Genomic DNA, 17,196 nt, shown 5'->3' with positions numbered 1-17,196 from the left:
CCATCCTTGTGAAGAGTTAACTCCTCCTCAGTTACTCCTAACTTTTCCTTATGATAATTAGCTTCCAACACAGCCTCTCGCTGTGCAGCTAATATCCTTTCAATCAAGTTATTCTTTACTTCCATTCTCCTAGCATTGATTCGAATGGGTTTCATCCTTTCTTTCCGGCTCAGGGCATCGGCGACTACATTTGCCTTGCCGGGATGGTATCTAATCTCACAATCGTAATCATTTAAGGTCTCCATCCAACGACGTTGCCTCATGTTTAGCTCCTTCTGGTTGAATAGATGTTGAAGGCTTTTGTGATCTGAATAGATCACAAACTTGATTCCATATAGGTAATGCTTCCACAGTTTTAGTGCGAATACCACGGCACCCAGCTCCAAGTCATGGGTGGTGTAATTCTTTTCATGCACCTTTAACTGCCTTGAAGCATATGCAATCACTTTGCCCTTCTGCATGAGCACACACCCCATGCCGGTGTGTGACGCGTCGCAGTAAACTACGAACTCTTCCGTACCTTCCGGTAGCGTCAACACAGGAGCGTTGCTCAGCCTTTGTTTCAAAATATCAAAGGATTCTTGCTGCTTAGGGCCCCAAATAAACCTTTCCTTCTTCTTGGTTAGAGAAGTTAAGGGCGCAGCAATCCTTGAGAAATTCTCGATGAATCTTCTGTAGTATCCTGCCAATCCCAGGAAACTACGGATCTCTGTGGGTGTCTTTGGCTCTTGCCAATTCATGACCGCCTCTACCTTAGCGGGATCCACCTGGATACCACGCTCGCTTACGACATGTCCAAGAAATTGGACTTCTCGTAGCCAGAATTCACATTTAGAGAATTTGGCATAGAGTTTCTCACAATGCAACAATTTGAGAATACATCGTAGGTGTTTCTCATTGTCGGCCTTATTCCTTGAATATATAAGAATGTCGTCGATGAACACGATGCCAAATTTGTCCAAGTACGGCTTGCAGACGCGATTCATGAGATCTATGAACGCAGCCGGTGCATTTGTGAGCCCAAAAGGCATCACTAGGAACTCGTAGTGACCGTAGCGAGTCCTAAATGCTGTTTTGTGTACGTCTTCATCTCTGACCTTCAACTGATGGTAGCCCGACCTCAAGTCGATCTTTGAGAAATAGCTCGCCCCTTATAATTGATCAAACAAATCGTCGATCCTTGGCAATGGATATCTATTCTTTATCGTGACTTTATTGAGTTCACGATAATCGATGCACAGACGCATCGATCCGTCCCTTTTCTTCACAAACAGGACAGGTGCTCCCCAGGGAGACGAACTAGGCTTGATGAAACCTTTTGCTAACAGTTCATCCAGCTGGGTCCTCAATTCCTTCATTTCAGTTGGTGCTAGCCTGTAGGGTGCTCTAGCAATGGGAGCTGCTCCAGGGATGATATCTATTCTGAATTCCACCTGCCTATCTGGTGGCAACCCAGGTAGATCTTCGGGGAAAACTTCTGGATACTCCGCAATGACAGGAATGTCTTCTATCCTTGATTTGGGCTCTTCAATAATCACTTGTGCCATGTAGATGACACAGCCTCTTTTTAAACACCTTGAAGCTTTGAGCATAGATACGTTCTCGGGCAATCCATACTGCGTATCCCCTCGAATGGTGAGCGATTCACCAGTCGAGGTCTTTAGCACAATTTGTTTTCTATTGCAGACGATCTGGGCCTGGTTATGTGATAACCAGTCCATGCCCAGAACGATGTCAAAACCAGCTAGATTAAAGGGAAGCAGAGATAGAGGAAAAGAATGGTTCTTAATGGATATCATACATCCCTCTAATATAGTGGAGACGGTTTCTACAGTGCCGTCTGCTAGCTCTACTTCGTATTTCACATTTAGGGTTTTGATAGGCATGTTCAGCAATTTGCAAAATTTTTGGTCTACAAAGGATTTATCAGCGCCTGAATCGAAAAGTACTCTTGCAAATATATTATTCACGAGGAAAGTACCTGTTATTACATTGTCGTCCTGAACGCTTCCTTCACATCCATTTTGATGACTCTAGCGTTATTCTTTTTGGTTTCCTCGGTCTTCTTGGCGAGCTTGGGGCAGTTGCTCCTGATATGCCCCTTCTCACTACAGTTGTAGCAGGTCGCGTCTTTAATCTTCTTACAGTCCACAGTCTTGTGGTCTTTGGACTTGCACAGTCCACAAGCATACGTCTTTGACTGGGACTGTGAGTTTGGCCCAAACCTGCATTTCCCAAAGTGGAATTTTTGGCAGTTTTTGCATTTGGGCTTCTCTCCGGTTTGTTGCCCATCTTTTCTCGCCTCTGTTCCTCTCTTGCCATCACCGTTCCCACGGCGCTTCTTTCCCGACCTCCGCGAGGTATCATCCTCACGCTTCCTCTTTTCGGCCTCTTTGTTCCTCTGCGATCTCAGTCGGACCGCGTCCATTGTGAGGGACAAAGAGAGGTCAGTCACAGACCTGAAGGTCGTTGGTCGAGAGGCCTTCACACTAGCCTTTATCGCGGGTTCTAACCCCCGATAAAACGAGCAATCCTCCTTGGTTCCGGGGTGACTAGATAAGGAACCAAGCGAGACATCGTATTGAAGCTCGTCAAGTAGGCCTGGCAGTCCAGATTTGTCATCACCAATGACACAAAATCGGACTCTATCTTCTCCACCTCATGCTGAGGGCAGTAATTTTCTTTGATGAGAGAAACGAATTCCTCCCACGTCATGCTGTAAAGCACAGCTTTTCCCGAGGCCTGAACCAGCGCCCTCCACCAAGCTAGGGCCTCGCCCTTAAACGACTGCGACACAAACTTCACTACATCCCTTTCCGCGCAGCCACTGATGTCCACCACTGTGTCCATCTCATCCAACCATGTCATACATTCGATGGCACCCTTCTCCCCCGTAAAGTCTCGGGGTTTACAAGATACAAAGTACTTGTATGTGCAGCCCCTGGCACGGGAAGCATCAGTATACTCACTTTCGCGACGAACACTATTTTCATTCGACGAGTGATTGTCGTCGTCCTTTTTGGGCTTGGACGAGTGGTTATCGTCGTCCTTCTTGGGTTTGGATAGTGGTTTGCTGTGGGTTTTTGAGTGTGTCTTTGGCTTTGATGGTGGTTTGGAAACTGTTCTGCTTCGAGATTCTGTATATTGTCGATCTAGAGCCGCTTGCACAGCGTTGTCGACAAGAGCCTTGAGTTGAGCGCCCGTTAGATTTATTTGGGCATTATCATAATCATCTTCATTGGTATGACTACTTCCTTCATTAGGATTCGCCATAGTAGCTTGTATCTACTGCAGAAGATAATGAAAATTCTATTTAGGAGTTTATCATTGAATTGTCTTTTATGGCAATTCATTAACCATGGTAACGAAGACCATATCCGGTTAATTTGTTACTCACTTTATATTTAGGATTTGAACATACTTATTCTAATCACAATTAATATTGCTAGCGACATAAAAGCCTAGTCTCGAGGACTTAATTATAATATTTAGCCGAGATTTTGGAGAATCTAGGTATGAAGGTTTGAACCGTAGTCCTTTTACTCCTTCTGACAGGGAGTCCTAAACCACCACTGTCCTTTGCCTCATTATGACAATATGTTTGACCCGTAGGCACTACATCGCTTATGGATGATTAACAAGAGATCATCTTCATTGATGATTTAACCCATGATTTATTATATCACTAATTTGGGTTTTGGAATCCTTTAAAGGATTCTTGTATAAGAATGACGTGTGTGACTTTAACGAATCACATCTGTCATGATTGTTAACATGCTTACAGAGGTTAACAGGGAATCAAAATCTTTTAATTAGGTCTTACCATCTTGGCCGGATCTTAAAAGACACCTGGCTAGGTTTCACTCTTAAGATTCTCTATTTAGGCAGATCAAATTAAAAGGAATGATTTTGATTTATTTCATATATAGTAATAACAAAATGAAATTCATAATATAACATTCCATAATTTTAATACGATTACACACCGCCCTAAACAGGACTTTTAAATAGTACATACCTACATAGAGGTTTAAAACAAGTGACAAGTCCACGCAGGGACTAATACAAGATAAGTGTCCACACAGGGACTAAAAGATAAGTCCACGTAGGGACTGAAATACGGTAAACGTCCACATAGGGACTTATTTAAAATAACCATTACATTAGAACATACATAAGGACTAATGGTCACGTTTCTTCTTCTTGCCCTTCAGTAGGTTTGCTAAGCCCTTGAGGAATCCTCGGTGGCTCTTACGTTCTTTCTCGAATTCTCTTTCCACACGGCTCAAACGGTGGAGTATTTCTTCTTGTTCGGGAGGGGAGAAACGTGGTTGTGGCGCCTGTTGCGGAACTGGAGGTCTGGGAGGTGCTGGGTACCCATGGGCTGAGTAGTCCGGTACTCCCATGTTTCCATGGGCTCCGTCGGGATAGCGAGCATTATACCTAGCCGCTACCACATATGGGTCGCGCTCATAGTTGTAGTTGTAATGTGCTTGTGATGACGGTTCGAACGGGTTGTAAGCCGTTGGACCCGTGTAAGCAGGTATTGGGTGGTCATACCCAAATGGTGGCGAAGTTGGTGCAGCTGGTGCGGAGTTCGCCTCCTGTACAGGACTTGAAGGTCCTTCTTCTTGTAGTGGCGGGTAGTGGCTACTACTAGAGTGTCGAGGGGCGCTGAAGTGGAAATCCCCTCCTCCTCGTGTGGACATACGGGCATTTGTCCTCCTACGCCTTGGCGGATCAGGCATTACTGGCTGTACCGGTGGCGGAGGTGGTGGCGTAACTGCCACGAAACGTGGATCCTCGGAGGGATCTCGCGGATGTTGCGACTGTTGTGATGTCTGTGACGTGTGGTACCACTCGTGTTGATTAAACATTGCCATGAAGCTATCTGGTCCCTGATAGGGTGTACCATGAAAGGATGACCCATCAGAGATTTCTATTGGATGCGTGGGCGTACCACGAGCAGGTTCTGTCGGATCAGTATCCTCGTCCATATGATCTTCGGAGAAGTGATCTTGTGGTCCTAACGGAACAAAGCCTGAAGGTTCCTGGATGTAGTCAGCTGGATTAAACTAACCTCTGAAGTATGGAGTAGGGTCGTCAAAATTTCGGTGTGATACTGAACGCTGTAGAGGTATGTAGGAGGGTTGCGGGTTGTTGGGGTCATTCTCGGAATTTGGCCCGAATGAGTGCCGGTATGATGGCGTTGAGCTATGCGAGGTGGAATGCCTCGCAGGTTCATAAAGGTCTCTTCGCCTTTGCGGTTCTTCACTCCTCGTGGTCGAAGGAGCTCGCGTATTTGAAGGTCCAGCTTCGTGATCGTGATGAGTAACGATCTCTCCTCTGCCTCTTCTTCCCCTTCCTCTTCCTCGGAAAATCACTGGCGGCATATTTCCTGCTTTCAAAACTTTAAATAACAATAATAAAAGAAAAAGACAAACTTGGAATAACAATTCGAATTTTATGTTCTTGTCTATACTCAAGTATGTGCAATTGTGTCACTGAGATTAAACACGTTAGGATAGTGTTTAATTCACTCAATGTTGGCTCTGATACCAACCTGTCACACCCCGATTTCCACGTGTATCACCGGTGGGCCCGGTGGGGGATTACCGTGACGTAGTTGGCAACAATATAGTCAAACCACAATATATAAATGCACAGCGGAAGCATAAAGATAAATATTATCCAACCATTTATTGCAATATCGAGTGTATCACATATAGTTGAATAGTATCCACAGAAGGGATCAAAAATAAATAGAAAGGTTGTTCAACAGATAAGACATCAAGCTTGCGAGACTTCTTAAGATGCTAAGGAGCTATTGCCAGCCGATTTCGTGTAGTACCTGCACTTAATCTTTTTGGGGAAAATACGTCAGTTTACACTGGTAAATACATTCAACCGACTCTTTTGAAATTGATTTGAATGCACGAGGCACAAATTCTTTTATAACTTGGGAGAATTATTTAAAATTATAATCTTGTGAACGAATTACATGTTCCTTCTATGCGTTCAGTAGCCCGGATCCTGCCCGGGTTAAAGATCAATAGACACACCACATTTGCGTAAAACGGAGGCGGGTAAACCATTGGCTACGTCTTTTAATAGTATAGACATCATACCGGGTGTACGCCTACACCCGACTGTCAAGGTCGTGGCCATTTCTTCGAATGATGCCAAGGATATCCGGGACATGGTCATTAACCCCCCAAAGGCTTTTAAGTAACAAGACTGTTTAAATGAGCCGATCAAATTATTCAATTAACCACCTAAGCGATGGAAGATTTGATGCTCAATCAAGCGGTATATTATATACCGTAACCCAAGCCCGTATAAGGGAAAATAAGTTAAAAGTATTTACCTTTGCAAGTATTGTCCTTAATCAGTTAAATCACAGATATCTTTTACTGGGGCTCCTTATTCTGGAACGAAGGTTTTAAAATAACCTATTAGAATCCTAACGGGTCTTTATATTAGCCGTAGCCTAGACCGGTTAGTTTCGAGGGATAGATACGGTTTAATCGCGTGAAAGGCGAAAACCGAGAATGGAATGTGATTCTGACCCAACAAGTTCGGAGACTTGTTTTATACGGGTTTAATATTCACACTCTGAATCTTGGGGTCAAAATGATATGGTTTGACCCGTATCGGCTAATTTATGTAAACTAGTTACATAAGCCGAACCGTGCGCGCAATAGGCGCAACGGGTAACCGTAGGAGTCCTACACTGTTTTCCTAAGTCAATATACTTTAAAGAGGTTGTGGTATCAGTAGGATACCTTCCATAATGCCCGTAACGAGTTTTAGTTCATTATACGCCCCGTAGGGGTTTTTCCGGTCATTTTAAAGACTTTTAAAGGGATTTCTGAGTTCTACAGGAAACCTGAGTTTCCCGATCAGTTTAATAAGTCGAAAATATCTTATTTATTATTTAAAATCAGTAGCAACTGGAATCGGGTCAAAAGACCTTGTAGAACTCAAGTTTTGGCCGAAAAGGGCATATTCGGTATTTACCGAACCGTAGCCATAACCGCAGGTTATGAGCAGGTTAAAATTAATTAAAAATCTTTAAAAATCCCAAAATATTATTTTACTACAGTGGGTAAAAGTTTTGGTGACAAAATCTTGGTTTAGGTAGGCGTTATGCTAATTGCGCCGTTTATTACAAAAGTTTCTTATAAATGCGCTATTTAGCATAACTCCCATTCTAGACCTCGGATTGGCGTGAAACCTTAGGGACATGCTTAGAATTTAGTAAGCAAGGTTATGGTCCCTTCACGTGTCCGAAATACTCGTTTTATTTTAAAAAAGGGCGTTACGGTCAACTTTTAAGTAATTAACAGAAATGCATAAAAGACTCGGACAAACAACGAACCGGTCACAGAGGGTGATACCATCACGTGACCTGGTCCTAAGAGAGTCCTATGGCATATCTACATTGCACTAAAACGGGTCAGAACTGAAGTCAAAGCAAAAGTCAAACTTTTGCGACATTCGGCTCCGAACCAGGTTAATATATCAAATGGCCGAATCAAACGAGTTTAGACAAGTTTATATACTTAATATCATGTTTTATGAGTGTTCAAACAGGTTTCATATCATCTATATTACAGATTATGCAAGAATCGCAAAACTAACTTTCTGTCGACTTTTTAAGCATACGTTTGGCTCGACATTTGAACTAGTTAGAGTGGCGATCAGGGGGAACCCTTTTAGAGGTTTATTACCCACATAAATACCAACACATAACTACTTTTGATTCGAGATATGACTGAGCCATTGTAGACTAATCTCGAAGTCAAACCGTGGTTACGACGGTTTGATTTTTAGCTATTTTACTAAGCAAAACTAAACCATAAATGTTCTAAACAACTTACAGAAGCTTGAGCACGATTTGGAATTCTAGAAGAAGACTTGGGAGCTTCAGAAATGATCAAGAGAATGTGTTTTGAAGTGTGATGAACTTATGCATACAATGGGTCTATTTATAGTACACAACTTGCCTCTAGATCATTACAACACATACCACAAATGAGTATGGATGAATGGCAGGTGTCCTAAGGTGCTATGGGTCGAGTAGGGGACGCCCATACCTCTGGGAAACCAATTCTTAATTGTTTTACCGCTTTAAACAGCCAACAACCAACTTTCTGTCGCTGGGCATCGCTTACGGACCGTATGGCTTGGGCCTTGCGGTCCGTAAGCCTGTGGCGGAGACAAACTTAATCATTCACCCCTTTACGGTCCGTAAGGCAGGACCCTTGCGGTCCGTAAAGGTTGTGTTTAAATCTTTTTCAATCTTTTTGTAATGATTATCAAAATCTTGTAATTGGTAACGAAATCTTTGGTAATTAATAACCTGACCTTTCGGGTTTGAAGGGGTAACTTTGCGATTTGGCCCTTGATTATTTACAACTAAGGGCCTCGTGTTATTTACCCGTACTGTTAAGTCCCCGGTTATCTTTATTAATTATTCGAAAAACCTTAACTTTCATTGTTGACGCTTTTGACCCTTCTCGTACGAATTTGATCATAACTTTCTCGTTTCAAAACGGAACTTCGCGGAATTTATACTGTATATTCTAGTGAGCGTATTTTACTGTTACAAAGTCTCGGGTACGTCAAAGGGTCACTCAGAGGTATAATTAAACATGTTGACACAGTTAACCCCCGCAACTTGTAATCTCTCACTTTCTTCCGCGTTTCACTTCCGTACGATCCATGGTTTATTCGTTTGAAGGTACGAGCATCGTTTAGGGTTACTATACAGTATACTTACCCTTGTTTGACATTTATAACCCTCGAATTTACACACTTTCAAGGTTTGTCAACATTAGTCCTTTATTAAATATTAAATGCCACGTGTAAACTCAAGACACGTGTCAATACATTATTGGACACAAAATTTCGAGGTGTTACATCCTCACCCCCTTAAAATAAATCTCGACCCGGGATTTACTCAAACAAATAGGGATATTTCTCTTTCATCGTGGATTCAACTTCCCACGTGGATATTTCTCTTTATGCTGGTATGGTAGCTATTGTTGTAGGAGAATTCGATTAGGGGTAGGTTCTTATCCCAACTACCACCTAAATCGATAGCACATGCTCGCAGCATGTCTTCTAACGTTTGAATAGTACGCTCACTCTGTCCGTCTGTCTGAGGATGGTAAGCTATACTAAAGTTCAAACGTGTGCCCAAAGATTGTTGGAAACTCTTCCAGAAATGAGACGTGTATCTAGTATCTCGATCAGAGATAATAGACACATGTATGCCATGTAAAGCGACAATCTTATCAACGTATAACTGGGCCAATGTATCGGAGCTATAGGTCTCTTTGATGGGTAAGAAATGAGCTGACTTAGTCAGTCGATCGACTATAACCCATATTGTGTCGTTTCCTTTGCTCGTTTTTGGTAACTTGGTGATAAAATCCATAGTTACACACTCCCATTTCCATTCAGGAAGTTCAGGCTGTTGTAGCAAGCCAGATGGCTTTTGATGCTCAGCCTTGACTTGCGCACAAGTTAAGCATTTGGCTACATAGGCGGCTACAGACTTTTTCAAGCCTATCCACCAATAAATTGCCTTTAAATCCTGATACATCTTATCTGCTCCAGGATGGACAGAATATTTGGAACTATGGGCTTCCTGGAGGATAACATCTCGTAGTCCTCCATAAATAGGAACCCATATCCGCCCATTCAATCTCAAAAGCCCATCCTTGTGAAGAGTTAACTGCTCCTCAGTTACTCCTAACTTTTCCTTATGATAATTAGCTTCCAACACAGCCTCTCGCTGTGCAGCTAATATCCTTTCAATCAAGTTATTCTTTACTTCCATTCTCCTAGCATTGATTCGGATGGGTTTCATCCTTTCTTTCCGGCTCAGGGCATCGGCGACTACATTTGCCTTGCCGGGATGGTATCTAATCTCACAATCGTAATCATTTAAGGTCTCCATCCAACGGCGTTGCCTCATGTTTAGCTCCTTCTGGTTGAATAGATGTTGAAGGCTTTTGTGATCTGAATAGATCACAAACTTGATTCCATATAGGTAATGCCTCCACAGTTTTAGTGCGAATACCACTGCACCCCGCTCCAAGTCATGGGTGGTGTAATTCTTTTCGTGCACCTTTAACTGCCTTGAAGCATAGGCAATCACTTTGCCCTTCTGCATGAGCACACACCCCATCCCGGTGTGTGACGCGTCGCAGTAAACTACGAACTCTTCCGTACCTTCCGGTAGCGTCAACACAGGAGCGTTGCTCAGCCTTTGTTTCAAAATATCAAAGGATTCTTGCTGCTTAGGGCCCCAAATAAACTTTTCCTTCTTCTTGGTTAGAGAAGTTAAGGGCGCATCAATCCTTGAGAAATTCTCGATGAATCTTCTGTAGTATCCTGCCAATCCCAGGAAACTACGGATCTCTGTGGGCGTCTTTGGCTCTTGCCAATTCATGACCGCCTCTACCTTAGCGGGATCCACCTGGATACCACGCTCGCTTACGACATGTCCAAGAAATTGGACTTCTCGTAGCCAGAATTCACATTTAGAGAATTTGGCATAGAGTTTCTCACGATGCAACAATTCGAGAATACATCGTAGGTGTTTCTCATGGTCGGCCTTATTCCTTGAATATATAAGAATGTCGTCGATGAACACGATGCCAAATTTGTCCAAGTACGGCTTGCAGACGCGATTCATGAGATCCATGAACGCAGCCGGTGCATTTGTGAGCCCAAAAGGCATCACTAGGAACTCGGAGTGACCGTAGCGAGTCCTAAATGCTGTTTTGTGTACGTCTTCATCTCTGACCTTCAACTGATGGTAGCCCGACCTCAAGTCGATCTTTGAGAAATAGCTAGCCCCTTGTAATTGATCAAACAAATCGTCGATCCTTGGCAATGGATATCTATTCTTTATCGTGACTTTATTGAGTTCACGATAATCGATGCACAGACGCATAGATCCGTCCCTTTTCTTCACAAACAGGACAGGTGCTCCCCAGGGAGACGAACTAGGCTTGATGAAACCTTTTGCTAACAGTTCATCCAGCTGGGTCCTCAATTCCTTCATTTCAGTTAGTGCTAGCCTGTAGGGTGCTCTAGCAATGGGAGCTGCTCCAGGGATGATATCTATTCTGAATTCCACCTGCCTATCTGGTGGCAACCCAGGTAGATCTTCGGGGAAAACTTCTGGATACTCCACAATGACAGGAATGTCTTCTATCCTTGATTTGGGCTCTTCAATAATCACTTGTGCCATGTAGATGACACAACCTCTTTTTAAACACCTTGAAGCTTTGAGCATAGATACGTTCTCGGGCAATCCATACTGCGTATCCCCTCGAATGGTGAGCGATTCACCAGTCGAGGTCTTTAGCACAATTTGTTTTCTATTGCAGACGATCTGGGCCTGGTTATGTGATAACCAGTCCATGCCCAGAACGATGTCAAAACCAGCTAGATTAAAGGGAAGCAGAGATAGAGGAAAATAATGGTTCTTAATGGATATCATACATCCCTCTAATATAGTGGAGACGGTTTCTACAGTGCCGTCTGCTAGCTCTACTTCGTATTTCACATTTAGGGTTTTGATAGGCATGTTCAGCAATTTGCAAAATTTTTGGTCTACAAAGGATTTATCAGCGCCTGAATCGAAAAGTACTCTTGCAAATATATTATTCACGAGGAAAGTACCTGTTATTACATTGTCGTCCTGCAACGCTTCCTTCACATCCATTTTGAAGACTCTAGCGTTATTCTTTTTGGTTTCCTCGGTCTTCTTGGCGAGCTTGGGGCAGTTGCTCCTGATGTGCCCCTTCTCACTACAGTTGTAGCAGGTCGCGTCTTTAATCTTCTTACAGTCCACAGTCTTGTGGTCTTTGGACTTGCACAGTCCACAAGCATGCGTCTTTGACTGGGACTGTGAGTTTGGCCCAAACATGCATTTCCCAAAGTGGAATTTTTGGCAGTTTTTGCATTCGAGCTTCTCTCCGGTTTGTTGCCCATCTTTTCTCGCCTCTGTTCCTCTCTTGCCATCACCGTTCCCACGGTGCTTCTTTCCCGACCTCCACGAGGTATCATCCTCACGCTTCCTCTTTTCGGCCTCTTTGTTCCTCTGCGATCTCAGTCGGACCGCGTCCATTGTGAGGGACAAAGAGAGGTCAGTCACAGACCTGAAGGTCGTTGGTCGAGAGGCCTTCACACTAGCCTATATCGCGGGTTCTAACCCCTGATAAAACGAGCAATCCTCCTTGGTTCCGGGGTGACTAGATAAGGAACCACGCGAGACATCGTATTGAAGCTCGTCAAGTAGGCCTGGCAGTCCAGATTTGTCATCACCAATGACACAAAATCGGACTCTATCTTCTCCACCTCATGCTGCGGGCAGTAATTTTCTTTGATGAGAGAAACGAATTCCTCCCACGTCATGCTGTAAAGCACAACTTTTCCCGAGGCCTGAACCAGCGCCCTCCACCAAGCTAGGGCCTCGCCTTTAAACGACTGTGACACAAACTTCACTACATCCCTTTCCGCGTAGCCACTGATGTCCACCACTGTGTCCATCTCATCCAACCATGTCATACATTCGACGGCACCCTTCTCCCCCGTAAAGTCTCGGGGTTTACAAGATACAAAGTACTTGTATGTGCAGCCCCTGGCACGGGAAGCATCAGTATAGTCCCTTTCGCGACGAACACTATTTTCATTCGACGAGTGATTGTCGTCGTCCTTTTTGGGCTTGGACGAGTGGTTATCGTCGTCCTTCTTGGGTTTGGATAGTGGTTTGCTGTGGGTTTTTGAGTGTGTCTTTGGCTTTGATGGTGGTGGAAACTGTTCTGCTTCGAGATTCTGTATATTGTCGATCTAGAGCCGCTTGCACAGCGTTGTCGACAAGAGCCTTGAGTTGAGCGCCCGTTAGATTTATTTGGGCATTATCATAATCATCTTCATTGGTATGACTACTTCCTTCATTAGGATTCGCCATAGTAGCTTGTATCTACTGCAGAAGATAATGAAAATTCTATTTAGGAGTTTATCATTGAATTGTCTTTTATGGCAATTCATTAACCATGGTAACGAAGACCATATCCGGTTAATTTGTTACTCACTTTATATTTAGGATTTGAACATACTTATTCTAATCACAATTAATATTGCTAGCGGCATAAAAGCCTAGTCTCGAGGACTTTATTATAATATTTAGCCGAGATTTCGGAGAATCAAGGTATGAAGGTTTGAACCGTAGTCCTTTTACTCCTTCTGACAGTGAGTCCTAAACCACCACTGTCCTTTGCCTCATTATGACAACATGTTTGACCCGTAGGCACTACATCGCTTATGGATGATTAACAAGAGATCATCTTCATTGATGATTTAACCCATGATTTATTATATCACTAATTTGGGTTTTGGAATCCTTTAAAGGATTCTTGTATAAGAATGACGTGTGTGACTTTAACGAATCACATCTGTCATGATTGTTAACATGCTTACAGAGGTTAACAGGGAATCAGAATCTTTTAATTAGGTCTTACCATCTTGGCCGGATCTTAAAAGACACCTGGCTAGGTTTCACTCTTAAGATTCTCTATTTAGGCAGATCAAATTAAAAGGAATGATTTTGATTTATTTCATATATAGTAATAACAAAATGAAATTCATAATATAACATTCCATAATTTTAATACGATTACACACCGCGCTAAACGGGACTTTTAAATAGTACATACCTACATAGAGGTTTAAAACAAGTGACAAGTCCACGTAGGGACTAATACAAGATAAGTGTCCACACAGGGACTAAAAGATAAGTCCACGTAGGGACTGAAATACGGTAAACGTCCACGTAGGGACTTATTTAAAATAACCATTATATTAGAACATACATGAGGACTAATGGTCACGTTTCTTCTTCTTGCCCTTCAGTAGGTTTGCTAAGCCCTTGAGGAATCCTCGGTGGCTCTTACGTTCTTCCTCGAATTCTCTTTCCACACGGCTCAAACGGTGGAGTATTTCTTCTTGTTCGGGAGGGGAGAAACGTGGTTGTGGCGCCTGTTGCGGAACTGGAGGTCTGGGAGGTGCTGGGTACCCATGGGCTGAGTAGTCCGGTACTCCCATGTTTCCATGGGCTCCGTCGGGATAGCGAGCATTATACCTAGCCGCTACCACATATGGGTCGCGCTCATAGTTGTAGTTGTAATGTGCTTGTGATGACGGTTCGAACGGGTTGTAAGCCGTTGGACCCGTGTAAGCAGGTATTGGGTGGTCATACCCAAATGGTGGCGAAGTTGGTGCAGCTGGTGCGGAGTTCGCCTCCTGTACAGGACTTGAAGGTCCTTCTTGTAGTGGCGGGTAGTGGCTACTACTAGAGTGTCGAGGGGTGCTGAAGTGGAAATCCCCTCCTCCTCGTGTGGACATACGGGCATTTGTCCTCCTACGCCTTGGCGGATCAGGCATTACTGGCTGTACCGGTGGCGGAGGTGGTGGCGTAACTGCCACGAAACGTGGATCCTCGGAGGGATCTCGCGGATGTTGCGGCTATTGTGATGTCTGTGGCGTGTGGTACCACTCGTGTTGATTAAACAATGCCATGAAGCTATCTGGTCCCTGATAGGGTGTACCATGAAAGGATGACCCATCAGAGATTTCTATTGGATGCGTGGGCGTACCACGAGCAGGTTCTGTCGGATCAGTATCCTCGTCCATATGATCTTCGGAGAAGTGATCTTGTGGTCCTAACGGAACAAAGCCTGAAGGTTCCTGGATGTAGTCAGCTGGATTAAACTGACCTCTGAAGTATGGAGTAGGGTCGTCAAAATTTCGGTGTGATACCGAACGCTGTAGAGGTATGTAGGAGGGTTGCGGGTTGTTGGGGTCATTCTCGGAATTTGGCCCGAATGAGTGCCGGTATGATGGCGTTGAGCTATGCGAGGTGGAATGCCTCGCAGGTTCATAAAGGTCTCTTCGCCTTTGCGGTTCTTCACTCCTCGTGGTCGAAGGAGCTCGCGTATTTGAAGGTCCAGCTTCGTGATCGTGATGAGTAACGATCTCTCCTCTGCCTCTTCTTCCCCTTCCTCTTCCTCGGAAAATCACTGGCGGCATATTTCCTGCTTTCAAAACTTTAAATAACAATAATAAAAGAAAAAGACAAACTTGGAATAACAATTCGAATTTGTCCTATGTTCTTGTCTATACTCAAGTATGTGCAATTGTGTCACTGAGATTAAACACGTTAGGATAGTGTTTAATTCACTCAATGTTGGCTCTGATACCAACCTGTCACACCCCGATTTCCACGTGTATCACCGGTGGGCCCGGTGGGGGATTACCGTGATGTAGTTGGCAACAATATAGTCAAACCACAATATATAAATGCACAGCGGAAGCATAAAGATAAATATTATCCAACCATTTATTGCAATATCGAGTGTATCACATATAGTTGAATAGTATCCACAGAAGGGATCAAAAATAAATAGAAAGGTTGTTCAACAGATAAGACATCAAGCTTGCGAGACTTCTTAAGATGCTAAGGAGCTATTGCCAGCCGATTTCGTGTAGTACCTGCACTTAATCTTTTTGGGGAAAATACGTCAGTTTACACTGGTAAATACATTCAACCGACTCTTTTGAAATTGATTTGAATGCACGAGGCACAAATTCTTTTATAACTTGGGAGAATTATTTAAAATTATAATCTTGTGAATGAATTACATGTTCCTTCTATGCGTTCAGTAGCCCGGATCCTGTCCGGGTTAAAGATCAATAGACACACCACATTTGCGTAAAACCGAGGCGGGTAAACCATTGGCTACGTCTTTTAATAGTATAGACATCATACCGGGTGTACGCCTACACCCGACTGTCAAGGTCGTGGCCATATCTTCGAATGATGCCAAGGATATCCGGGACATGGTCATTAACCCCCCAAAGGCTTTTAAGTAACAAGACTGTTTAAATGAGCCGATCAAATTATTCAATTAACCACCTAAGCGATGGAAGATTTGATGCTCAATCAAGCGGTATATTATATACCGTAACCCAAGCCCGTATAAGGGAAAATAAGTTAAAAGTATTTACCTTTGCAAGTATTGTCCTTAATCAGTTAAATCACAGAAGTCTTTTACTGGGGCTCCTTATTCTGGAACGAAGGTTTTAAAATAACCTATTAGAATCCTAACGGGTCTTTATATTAGCCGTAGCCTAGACCGGTTAGTTTCGAGGGATAGATACGGTTTAATCGCGTGAAAGGCGAAAACCGAGAATGGAATGTGATTCTGACCCAACAAGTTCGGAGACTTGTTTTATACGGGTTTAATATTCACACTCTGAATCTTGGGGTCAAAATGATATGGTTTGACCCGTATCGGCTAATTTATGTAAACTAGTTACATAAGCCGAACCGTGCGCGCAATAGGCGCAACGGGTAACCGTAGGAGTCCTACACTGTTTTCCTAAGTCAATATACTTTAAAGAGGTTGTGGTATCAGTAGGATACCTTCCATAATGCCCGTAACGAGTTTTAGTTCATTATACGCCCCGTAGGGGTTTTCCGGTCATTTTAAAGACTTTTAAAGGGATTTCTGAGTTCTACAGGAAACCTGAGTTTCCTGATCAGTTTAATAAGTCGAAAATATCTTATTTATTATTTAAAATCAGTAGCAACTGGAATCGGGTCAAAAGACCTTGTAGAACTCAAGTTTTGGCCGAAAAGGGCATATTCGGTATTTACCGAACCGTAGCCATAACCGCAGGTTATGAGCAGGTTAAAATTAATTAAAAATCTTTAAAAATCCCAAAATATTATTTTACTACAGTGGGTAAAAGTTTTGGTGACGAAATCTTGGTTTAGGTAGGCGTTATGCTAATTGCGCCGTTTATTACAAAAGTTTCTTATAAATGCGCTATTTAGCATAACTCCCATTCTAGACCTCGGATTGGCGTGAAACCTTAGGGACATGCTTAGAATTTAGTAAGCAAGGTTATGGTCCCTTCACGTGTCCGAAATACTCGTTTTATTTTAAAAAAGGGCGTTACGGTCAACTTTTAAGTAATTAACAGAAATGCATAAAAGACTCGGACAAACAACGAACCGGTCACAGAGGGTGATACCATCACGTGACCTGGTCCTAAGAGAGTCCTATGGCATATCTACATTGCACTAAAACGGGTCAGAACTGAAGT

At 43.3% G+C, this 17,196-nt stretch overlaps 1 long non-coding RNA gene across 1 annotated transcript in view; it reads left to right on the top strand.

Moving 5' to 3' along the window:
• LOC118487522 overlaps positions 1-17,196 on the top strand; it is a 60,350-nt gene that overhangs the window by 10,934 nt on the left and 32,220 nt on the right. The window lies entirely within an intron of this gene.

The sequence above is a fragment of the Helianthus annuus genome, chromosome 2 (genome assembly GCF_002127325.2).
Source record: "Helianthus annuus cultivar XRQ/B chromosome 2, HanXRQr2.0-SUNRISE, whole genome shotgun sequence".
NCBI lineage: Eukaryota > Viridiplantae > Streptophyta > Magnoliopsida > Asterales > Asteraceae > Helianthus > Helianthus annuus.
Note: the sequence above shows the minus strand (reverse complement) of the source record. Positions and strands in the feature narration are given on the sequence as shown.